Source organism: Amblyomma maculatum, chromosome 7, assembly GCF_055883805.1.
Source record: "Amblyomma maculatum isolate TAMU_Amacu chromosome 7, ASM5588380v1, whole genome shotgun sequence".
In the NCBI taxonomy this organism is placed as follows: domain Eukaryota; kingdom Metazoa; phylum Arthropoda; class Arachnida; order Ixodida; family Ixodidae; genus Amblyomma; species Amblyomma maculatum.
The window spans coordinates 41642014-41653815 of record NC_139350.1 but is presented as its reverse complement, the minus strand read 5'-3'; the positions used below and the strand labels follow the sequence as shown (position 1 = coordinate 41653815).

At 41.8% G+C, this 11802-nt stretch overlaps 1 long non-coding RNA gene across 1 annotated transcript; it reads right to left on the bottom strand.

Annotated features, from left to right (window-relative positions):
• Positions 1 to 413: 413 nt before the first annotated feature.
• LOC146183083 (uncharacterized) lies at positions 414 to 7258 on the bottom strand. Its single transcript, XR_014708460.1, has 3 exons — positions 7129 to 7258; positions 4665 to 4855; positions 414 to 595 (listed from the first exon to the last, which is right to left on the bottom strand). It is a non-coding gene; the product is annotated as an uncharacterized LOC146183083 (long non-coding RNA).
• Positions 7259 to 11802: the final 4544 nt, after the last annotated feature.

Genomic DNA, 11802 nt, shown 5'->3' with positions numbered 1-11802 from the left:
AGCCTACTGCCGCGCTAGGGTGATGAATGGGCCATGGCTTACCCACACATGGCCCAACCACTTCGGCGGTACACGCTGCCCGGTGGTTTATCCATGTATAATTAGTGGTCTACTCATCCATGGCCTATGGTGTACCCATTAAAATGTCTGCAGTTCAATTGTGCATGGAAAATTAGCGCTGCGGCAGTATCTTGAGATGCGCATCTTCTCCTCCAAGCGGGCTCTAACTTTGTGGCATCAGTAGTGGTGTTCTCCGGGCAGGTGAAAAGCAATCCATACGTATGTAGCTCAAAAAAGCCTGAGCATCGGCAAATGTAGGTTTAAACAGCACTTTTTATTGGTTTTTCTTAAATATTCGAAATATGCTCAAAGCCCTGCTAATAAAAAAATGACACTTACAGCTTACTAAGTTTGTGAGGCTTCACATCAATTTATTCTGGCTTTCAGCTTCTAGACTGAGTTGAAGATGTCACGTTTCCCTGCTCGTTGTGCCCACCGTCCTATTACTTCGCTGTCACGAGCCATCGCTTGATTGCTGCCGCGGTCTTCCTGGAGAGGACGTCACTCAGGTACACGCTGCCTCTCCTCAGGCATCCTAGAAAATATACGAAAGAAAATATCAGCCTTCATTCCGTATTCATATGAGTTTCCTAGCCTGTTAAAATGATAAAAGGCTGTCACTCAAGCAATTATAAGGACCTTCAGTGGTATCAGTAGTGATGTAGTCATCCGATGATATCTGAAGTCATTTGAAATATGAGGTGCACCATTTTTACAAATATACTGCTTGTCCAAGCAAATTTGATCCAAGGGATAAAAAAGACATTTCCAAGGCAGGGGAAGGAAACCAGAAACATATTGCTGGAAGCTACCTTGAGCGCCACAGAAAAGGTTTTGTTTGGAATCCTTAATTGACATTATTTACCTAAATTACTGATTAATGACTTACACAATAAATGGTGTTGCTACTTGGAAGAGTACCGGCACAAACCACGTTTCATTATTAGCGATAAAGAACCATCATGTCTGCATTTCGTTCCCCAGATACAATAGGAAACCCCGAAAATACAAAAATCAGATTGCCGGACAATACAATTGAGGCCTTTGCTTGGCTCGACAGCCCTGTGTAGCGTTAGACCTATAAGTTGCCTATGGTTTCTTTGTCCGCGCCAGCCCACCCGTTCAACAAGACCGTATTTGTACTTTACAGCTGAAAAATAATGTTCCACTCATTTGTATCCTTACCGCTTTGTAGTCATTATCCGCATTGCAAAGTTCAGCGCGCTCAGTGTAACTCCCGCCTTCATGTGCGCCAAAGGACTGACGCGAGGCAACCATCGCCAGCATATCACCCTAACTCATGCATAGGACCAGCCATCATAGCTGCAGGTTGTTTCGTCCGCTCAAAATCATGTTGAGAGCAGCACAATTGAGGTGTGCGAATGGGCTGGTAACGGTTTCGGTATCTACATAACCGGCATCTACATAACACTGCAGATAGAAAAAAAGGTACACATGAGGTTTCTAACCGCAAATATCGAAACAGAGGTTTCCGAACGTGCTCACCGACTCTGTAAGTCGTATTTATTGTCTAAAGTGAATATTTAGTACTTGGAGCGAATAACCTCACTTCCCTACGTACAAAATAAAAATTTACTGTGCTGTCCTAAGAGGCTGCCGGCAATGCGTCATCGGTTTCCATCGCCTGTTTCTAATGGTTTATTTCTAACCCTTGGCTCAAGCTATCAAGCACAGCAGGTGTATGTAACTTGAATAAAACCTGCATGAGATCATACATATAGGTATATTTGTAAGCTTTACAGATTTCACTTACAAATATTACGCGAATCGCGTCACTGCGGTCTTTCTTTAAAATTGACACCAATGTTCGTGGCTAAAATAAAGTACTCAACGTATTAATTCAGCTTCGCAAGTGCAGCTGTAACAGAAAGTGAGGGCTGGCGACGCCGAAGGTGTACCTAGCTTTAAAATTTTCTTAGATGGCCCAACCGTTCGAAATATGTAATTTTAAAAATAAGCCCTTGATAGTGGCTGTCTCACAGCGTATATGGGTGCCTTAATAAGAAACATAATAGAGGTCCCATGACCATCTTTCGTTTCAAATGAATTTTTTATATGTGGTGGGCAAATATCTAGACACAAAGGAATTAACCTTAGTTTTGCAAGATACGGCGTAGTTTCTTCGAAAAGAAAAAAAAATATTACGGTATATCTTTAGAGGTAGAAAACGCTGTTTTTGCCATTTCAAAATGTTGCAAATTTAGATACGATGATTTTGTCATCTACTATTTTTTACTCACTAAATATATGCAGGTTTTACATTTACAAATAGTATAAGAAACCCGTTTTGTTTTTGCAGTTGAGTTAATAAAAAATCGCAAACTTTGGTTCAGGAGCGATGCGCTGTAAAAATATGCATTTTTAACCTTGTATACTGAAATGTGATGCATTAGGTCGGTTGCACTAAATATGTTTCCACTTCCTAACGCATGTTCTTTATTCCAGGCAATATTTGGAGCTCCAGACTGCTAGGTGTGTTCTACACAATTTACCCCTTACTGCTGTTTTCGAATTTTGGGCAATTTTGATGCGTACGCATCAAAATTGCCCAAAATTCGAAAACAGCAGTAAAGGGTAAATTTGCTGCAATTAAAAAAAAGATCATCTTCGATCTTCAAATACCTCTCAAGAATCTTCAGTACCTCAAAAATATCGCGGACTAAAAAGTGTTGCGTTATATTGTTTAAAAATATAACATTAAATATTAGACCAAGTGCTTGTCCTGATAATGGCGAAATTCAGCCTGCATTCTTGCAAGATCCAATATTATCCTGGCACTGAAACTATTTCTCTGCATTATCTAGGTTCCATTCTTTATTTCTGGAAAAACTTGAAGCTCTAGGTTTGTTTTGTTCTACATATAATATTTAAATCGGCCAAAATTAAAAAAAAAATGGTAAAATAAGGAAAACTGATTAGGACTGAAGAAAATGCCGCAACATCGATTTTTATCGAAATCTCTGGAAACAATGCAAAGTACTTTGTTAATATGAGTCAGTAAATATATTGAATTCTGCAAAATGTAAAATTAGAAATACAAAAATGCCTGTTTTTAATCAATATATTTGCTTATATGACTCCCCGTTATAGAGTAGGCATCAAAACTTCAATTTAGTATTTGCTGAATTTAGTTACATTTTACTGTAAGTAAAATTTAAAGCCTTGTCAGCGCTAATAAAGCCTTTTTCTGCTTGTCAGCAAGGACATAATCTAGCTTAAAATGGTATTAATTCGCTATTTCTGTCAATTTCATGGCAGATCGCAAGTGAAGGCTGCACTTTTTCTCTGTCTTTCATTCTTTTTTATTTCTAGGTGTAGTAGTATTCAATCTAGTCTATTAATATATTATTCCATTTCTCAGCTTTGACCATAACTAACAATACTATATTCTTGAAGATGGTTTTTAAATGTGTAATTTTTTATAATGCAATCATAAGCAAATTGCTTTCCAGCGTTACAGAGAACACACGTAGCAGCTTAGATCTCCAGATTCTGCCTTAAATTAACAATATAACCTGCGTAATAAAGACAGAATATTTTAGTGCAAACAACGTAACGCATCACGCCAGTATGTAAGGTTGAAAATAAACATTTTTGTAGCGCGTTGCGCTTGAAGCAAAGTTTGCGGTATTTTACTAAATCAACTGCATCAATGAAACAAGCTTTCAATACTTCTTATACAAATAAAAGTTATGTTGATGTGGTGAGTAAAAAAGAATGGATGACAAAATTGTAGTGCGCAAGCCGCAGGCCTCCAAACGTGCAACATTTTGAAATGACAAAAACGGGGTTTTCCAGCTTAAGTGATAGGCGTTTTTTTCTGAGAAAACTACGCCGCATCTTGCAAACCTAAGGGTCTTTCCTTTGTGTCGAGAGATTAGCCCACGACATAGGGAAATTTAATTAAAACAAAATGGTCATGACTCCACGATTACTGTTCCTGTCCAAAGACATCCATATTTGTTTTCATTTCGTCTCTTTAAACAGGCTGGTTTAGGCAATGCGGTGAATAAAGATATCATCACATATATTAAAGATTTCCGCGCTACACGTTGTACCTAAAGCTACCTATATTGTCATAACTGTCATTAGTTATTTGTAGCTGAAACAACATCACAAAAGGAATTCGATTGCAAATTGTTCGCGAGTTAAATAGGCGTACGGGATGACACACGTGTACTCTGCAGAATACAATTTAAGAAAGAGCAGTCACAAACTATAGGCAAATAAGGCTATGATACGGAGCATATGTATTACTCCGGTTAACAGTAAAAAAGTCGACTTTTACCATATTAATATATTCGACAAACTATTGCATGTTCACATAGGAACACAATTAATGAACTCATTCACGCATCTAACAATTAATGAACTCATTCACGCATCTAATGTCTACGGACATTAGATGCGTGGATGACTTCGCTTTATTCCAATTCGTGCGTCACTGAAAATAATTGAACTAGGAAAAATTTAATGTCTTCACAATTTTCAGCGAGTATACCACAAAGTATACTAAGGTGCTTCATATATAGTCACATCACCTAGCAAGTGAAGTGGGATAACAGAACTAATCAGACACTCACCCTGATCAGCATTTCGCTTTTGCGTCATCTTTGTAAGTTTTTAGGCAGGCTTTTCCACTGATTATCCTCTTCTACATAACCTTGCCACCCACAGGACACAGATCTTCTGGGGGTACCGAACTGTTGGTTTTCGCACCAGTGATACAACTTAATCGAACCATTTCTACGTAGAAAACACTCTCGATGCGCACCTAAAAAAAATGAAAGCATGTATGTTTAGGCGAAATCATTCACCCGTGATAAAATAATATGGTTTGAACAATAAAATCGAATGATCACACTCGAAGCAACAAGAAAGTGGTTGAGAGATAGGAATTGAAGCAATGAAAGGCGGTTGCTTACTGCAAAAAGCCAATAGCAAGAGGTCCACCGTCTATAAGAATAGGCAATAAAAATAAGGCACATTTAAAGGTGCATGCAGCAGTTGCAGTGATGCAGTGCTACCTTTTGTTAGGCAGGCTTTTCCGCTGATTATCCCCTTCTTTATTCCCCTTCCAACCACAGGACACAGATCTTCTGGGGGTGCCGAACTGTCGGTTTTCGCACCAGTGATACAACTCAATCGATCCATTTCTACGTAGAAAACATTCCGATGCGCATCTAAAAAAAATGAAAGCATGTATGTGTAGGCTAAATCATTCACACATGATAAAACAATATTATTTGAACAATAAAATCAAATAATCACACCCGGAGCAACAATAAAGTGATGGAGAGATAGACATTGAAGCAATGAAAGACGGTTGCTTACTGAACAAAGTCAATAGCAAGAGGTTGTGCGTCTATAAGAATAGGCAATAAAATTATGGCACATTTAAAGGTGCATGCAGCAGTTACAGTGATGCAGTGTTACCTTTTTTTGTTTCACTGCAGCGGTTGGTATAAATATTGCAGAAATTGCTAGGCATCTCAGGTAACCCCATTGAAAACCTCATTCAAGGTTGCTGCGGCGTGTTATCTGCAGCTGTTAATGGTAAGACAGGCTATCCTATGAGTGCATGTTCATTTCCTCCTTTTTGTACCTTGAATGAAAGCGACTGAACAGTGGGTGTTGTAAGAGGTGCAGTGTCCCTAGGAATAGGGAACAAAATTAAGTTTTGATTTTAATAAACAAAGGTACAAAAAGGAGCAAATATGCTTGCAATAATAGCATGATGACCTACCTTTTCATCAACAGCTGTAAACAACCTGTCACTACTAGTCGGTTCTTTGGATAGGGTTGTCAATGCCAGAGCTTAAAGCTAAGAGCAGTATGAGTAATATTTATTGCGGTCACGGCCGTAAAAAATTACGTCAATACTCCATTACTGTAACTATTCAACCGTCCATTTATACATATTGTTCATTAAAGAACCATGCACATCTTATTAAGTTGCTCTTTTCTACTCCCAAATGATTTCCTATACAATTAGAATACGTGGATCGCTGCTTCGGTTTAAAATTTTTGTACGATGGCTATGACGTGCACTTCATGCATACAGTACGTGAGGCACAAAGAGCTATAATTGCCGAACAGGCGGACCTGACGTCCTGTCCCATTTAAAGTGCGCGCCTTGATCGAGCGCTTCGCGAGCTATATATCTCGGACGATATGGTCGCCTCATACCGGCCGTCAGTTTTTTTTACAATGTGTCCCACGTGCACGTTGTTTACTTTCCAGTGACAGGGGCGCAGTGCACACACGGCTGATGCGCCTTTTTGGTTGTTTTGTTATTTTCCTCAGCCTTCGAAGCGCGTCTGCGAAACCGCTCTCCTATTGTCGCCGCTTCCTGACAGCGCGCCCTCACCTGAAGGTGCGTTCTCAGAAGGGGGGCGTCGATTAAGAAAATTTTGAAAAGGGGCTCACTTGCGCTGTTCACGGCTTTCAAATCCTCAATATGATATTACCCATTATAAAAGTGGAGGTTCATTATGACTTAATTATAGCCTAATCATCAAGCGGCATCACGCACATAACGTCTGCCCCACTGTAAAATTCGCTTGCACAGACCGCACGGACAGTTTTCAAAGCATCGTCTGTACATTTGAAAACAAAAAACTGCCCTAACTCTTAACAAAATCCAAAAACTGAGCGAACATGGATTCCTGCGCGCAGAAAAGACGCTGTCCAAAATATATGTACAGAGCTGAGCGCGTAGTATTCGGTTACTAATTGATTGCGGCGCGCTGCGCAGTCAAAAAACTGCGCAAATGGCTGCCGGTAGTGTTCTGTCGCGCGTTGGTGGCACACACACCTGTTATGCACGGCTTCTCTATTTTCGGCGCAAATGTTGTTCATATCGCAGCCAGTAAATAAGTCCACGCACTTGCTTGCATGTAACCCGGACGAAAATTCGCTTAGTTCTTGAAGTCATGCTTCGCGCAGTTGTTTCGAGGAGAATACGGAAAGAGAACATTTGGGACTGGTAGGAGATTATATAGAACCAATATGAAGCAATGACATGCTGCAAAGATATATACTCACGGTCTAAGATGACGGCTTTCACTGAGTCCGAGAATGCCGATGGTTTCCCGCCGTTGCTGTAATCCGTACTCCGGCGACATTTCACAGCTCTACTATTCACAGATATGTAGCAAGCACAAACCGGAGCACATGTAACGTATATGGGCGCAAGAAAAAAAAATTGTACACAGCACAATGAATAAGAAAATTAACGAGGGAAGCAATTAAAGAAAGGTATAAGAAGCAGTGACAAGTCTTGTAGCGTCTTCATCAAGCTCTGAAATGAACGCTTCGGGAGGAGGCCGCACAGCCGCGCAGCGGGGGATTCGTAGACGAGGCGGAACAATGAACTGCTCAACCAGTGCGCGTCGATTCCCGCCGCGGTGTTGTGTTCGCAAGGGGAACGAAGGACCAACGACAATCTCGACATTCCATTCCTCCTTTACCCCAGCCTCTCCTGTCTGCATCGGCCAGCCATGCCCTGAGATTGGATCGCGCCGATGAGCGGCCGCCAGCGCGCACCGCTCGAGTCGAGGTATAATAAATAGTTTTTTTTTTCTGTTCGCAAAAGCATTTTTTCTTCAAGCCAACCGCGGACATAACATTTTCTAAAAAAAAAAATAGAAAGCCTCCCCATCTACCATCCACAACGTTGCGTAAATCTATACAGTTGGTGCATCGACAAATGCGCACGTCATCTTTCCCCTCCCGCTTCCACCTGTGATCGAACAAAAGACGGTAGTTCGACCTTTTATATTTACTTCAAAATATTATATATTGTTGCATGATGACTGATTAATAATATCGAAGAGGCGGAGTTCCAAGCTTTTCTGCTGTTCTGGCCAAATTTAGTTATAGATTACACAAACTATGTTCAAGTTAGCTAGCTGAAAATTATCTGACTGAATATATACATGTTTTTATTTGTATTCAGTTAATTTTCGCTATTCGGGTAAGAGTACATGTTTTTATAAAAATTCTCAAGATCGGCCCAAGAAACGAAATTTTCCTAAATTGCAGGCCTTTGTTTCAGAAAAGGTTCATGGTAGAGCAGCAATAATTCCACACTATGTTCTCAGCATAGTTATCCGCAAACAGGTAAAGCTTATATTTTTGTGACATTTGAATACAGATACGGTCGCGCTAATTTACAGAAAACAGCGAACATTGAAAATTTCTTAGGAAAATAAAAAAAAAAACCGTTTTAACACTGTTTAAACTTTTTCCGCCTATTCTACACTACCTCAGCTTTCAAAATCATTAAAAACACCGTGCCAAATTTTGTTGCGCTAGTAATTATGGCAACTTTGATAAGGCCTTTGTCCAATTATAGCGCACCGCGCAGATCTGAAGTTCTCCGGAATTTGTGAATCGTTCAAGGTTTTTAAATTTTGGCATATTATTGTAACAGGGAGAAATACATTTATAAAAGAGGATTAAAGATATATGCATTGAGAAACAGCCAAGGAGCTAGGCAATGAGGGCCCCAGTTCGACGCACTTCTTTTTCTTAATCTTCCACAAACGAGCGCGCCACTTCGTCCTCATCATTCTCCAGCTATAAAAGTATTTCTTCGGTTATTGTTTGTCTCGACTTCGCAAATTGACGGTGACAGACACAGCAATGAATGATTCAGAATCAGTTTTGTACGCGTCGAATTCCTTATGCGCTGTGGCATCAGGCACCACACAGACGTTTTTCGCAATCACCTTCACCTTAACGCGAATTACAGAAGGAGACGATAACGTTCAATGAGCAAGCAACGTATTCCAAATCATTTTAGTAGAATGGAAAAATTGTGAAGGGCATGGAAACTGCCTCAGTAAAACACACTGTTTCTGGGCTGCATCCGTTTTCTTCGAATGACTCGACAGCGCACATTATTTTCATTCCTGTACAGTTTCTTCCATGCAGTCCTGGCTAGCGTGAACGCGCGGCAAAAGGCCCACTTCAGGCCGTCTGGATGCCGTCATCTGAGAAAGGCACGAGCATCCGGTTACCAATTGTTTTTTTTTTTTCCTTTTTTTTAGCATTAAATACCTTGCTTTGCCACTGCAGCACCAGTTATGCTTTCCACCGATCGCATCTGGCGCAGCAGTTTCTCATGCGGCAGAGGCTGTCGCCCGCGCTGGTGAAGCGGGCTTCCCGACAGTGATTGCATCTCATTAACTTCACCTCGTGTTTTTGGCGTCCGGTTGCGGTGCGAAAAACAGGCGGATAGAATAGTGAAGCTCTAGTGCCGATGCGTTGAACTGCTACAAGGAAGTATTTTTTATTAGTTTTGGGCAGCTTCACCATAATATATGTATCTAAGTCTATCGGTCTCAAGACGCAAAACCGAGCTCTCACTGCTCCGCCTCTTAAAACGAACGTCTAGGGTGAGCGCACCCCCGCGCTCATGGCCGCTCCGGTCATCTCAACATCTCAACATTACTGTCCTCATTTCCGTCGACATCTTTTCCCTACTGTTGGACATATTTTTAGAACCTGAAATCCAATCCTTCTTGCATTTTATTCGCTTAGTGGCCAAGAAGTCAGACCCACAGCAATTGCAAATTCCTGTTTAAGGGTCTTATTGGACTGGTCGTAACTACTAGTGCATCAATATTGTGCAATGTGTTTTTATTGACATTGCAAATTGATGTAGAGAAGAATACGTGAACAAAGTTTAAAAAGATATCATAAACGATTTTGTTTATTCTCCTCAGAAATTTTCATTGTAATAATGGTGAAGTTGATTGCGAAAAACGTCTGTGGGCTGCCCTATGCCACAGCGCATCAGGAGCTCTACGTATACAAAGCTGACTCCGATTCATTCAGTGCTGTGTCTGTCACAGCTAGTTTGCAACGTCGAGACAAAAATGACAGAGGATGATGAGGACGAAGTGGCGCGCTCGTTTGTGGAAGAATAAAAAAAAAAGAAGTGCGTCGAACTCATTGCCTGGCTCCTTGGCTGAATACAAGTACCTTCGCACTTGTATTCAGAACTCGAGCGTAACCACGGAGCCATCACGCCTTATACGCTTCAGATTCGGATATCAGTTTTGTAGACATTTTGCGGAATCCTTGTGGATTGTGGGCGAATGTTCCACTTATCATGGGTCCCGAAAGCGATAGCGCGCATGCATAGGCGGAATTTCTCGCCGTTCTTCCTAAGGCTCAGTAGGCCTCACTCTGGAAGCGACGGACCAACTGAGCATAGGCATTAAAAACAGTTGAGCAGAGGCAATATACGAGACTTTTGTGGCCACAGGCCGACAAAAACGACCTTCCTTTTGAGACGTGTGTTAGCGAGGTAAGCACACCTGCGAGAAAAAGTGGAGAGGCCACGCGCTTTGAAAAGTCTGCACGTCCGCCTTTTCTGTCGGTGAAGCGGTTATTTCTGTTTAAGGTACTCTCCTAAATGTGCTTGCCATCTTGCCCAAACAATTTTGTCTGGCGCATTGTTTTGTATAAAATAAAAAAAAAAAGCAATCGTAGCGGTTTGCTCGAAGCTGTACGTGTTGGTTCGATGCTGGGAACTAAAGCTGGAACGTGAAACCGAAGCAGGTTCTTGCCTCTATCAGCCTCTCTCGCCTCCCTGCTGTTCACCGGTAGTCTGCGCAGAGCGTGCGCAAGCCAACAGCGCATGTGAGACGCGCCAGCACAGTCGGTGGGAAACAGGCGGAGGAAGAGGGTGGATGTTTACTCTGCGGGCGCGTTGAGGCCAGATTACAGGCGCCGAGGAGCGCGTTTCATCGTACTGGGCGCGCCGCTTTCGAGCTCGCACGATGTCGACAATCGCCGAACCATTCGCTTTCGCCGTAGTCCCTTTATGTTCTCTCTCCGAGTGCGTTTTTTTTTTTCGTTTTTTTTTTGTCTAGATATATAATCTCGCTATTACTGCCTGTAATATATAGATATTGATGCTTATTCGCTTATTTAGTCGAGTTTGCATTTTTCCTCCTTTTCGCGTTTCAGGGTTTGAACTGTTGTCATATTACTTTTATGGATTCCGTTACGCGTGTTTTTACGTTGCGTTTCTTCGTGACAGCAAATAAATGCATATTGTAGCGCCCGAAGAAGAAGCGCGATCGCTTTGACAAAGACGGCGACGCTGCTGCCGTGACTCGCACGCGTGCGCTGTTCCGCTGCTGTTGTGCTGCACTGTGCAGTTGCCCCGACTTCGAACCATTCTTTGCTGTGTCTGCCACAGCTAGTTTGCAATGTCGAGACAAAACGTTACTGGATGATGATGAGAATGATGAAGACGAAGTGGCGCGCTCGTTTGCGTAAGATTAAAAAAAAAGTGCGTCGAACGGGGGGTCCTCATTGCCTAGCTCCTTGGCTGTCTCTCATTGTATATATCTTAATTCCTCTTTTGTAAATATATTTTTCCCTGTTACAATAATATTGTCACGTCTCGGTAGAACGCCAAGGAGGGCCTAGCGTTAGATGGTTTGGATGGTCGACCAGAGCGAGTCTTGCGTTCAAGCTTCTTTCTCTTCTAGGATCGTGCTTGTCGTCTCATATCTCATCTTTTGCTTCGCCTTCTATGTGTCATTTGCCCCCCTCCTCAGGAAGCATCGTCTCGATAAGGTCGTGGGCGATTCACAAATGCCGTAGAATCTTCAGATCTGCGTGGTGCGCTACGCCTTGCACCAGGGCCTTATTGAAGTGGCCGTAATTACTTGCGCAACAAAATTATGTAAGGTG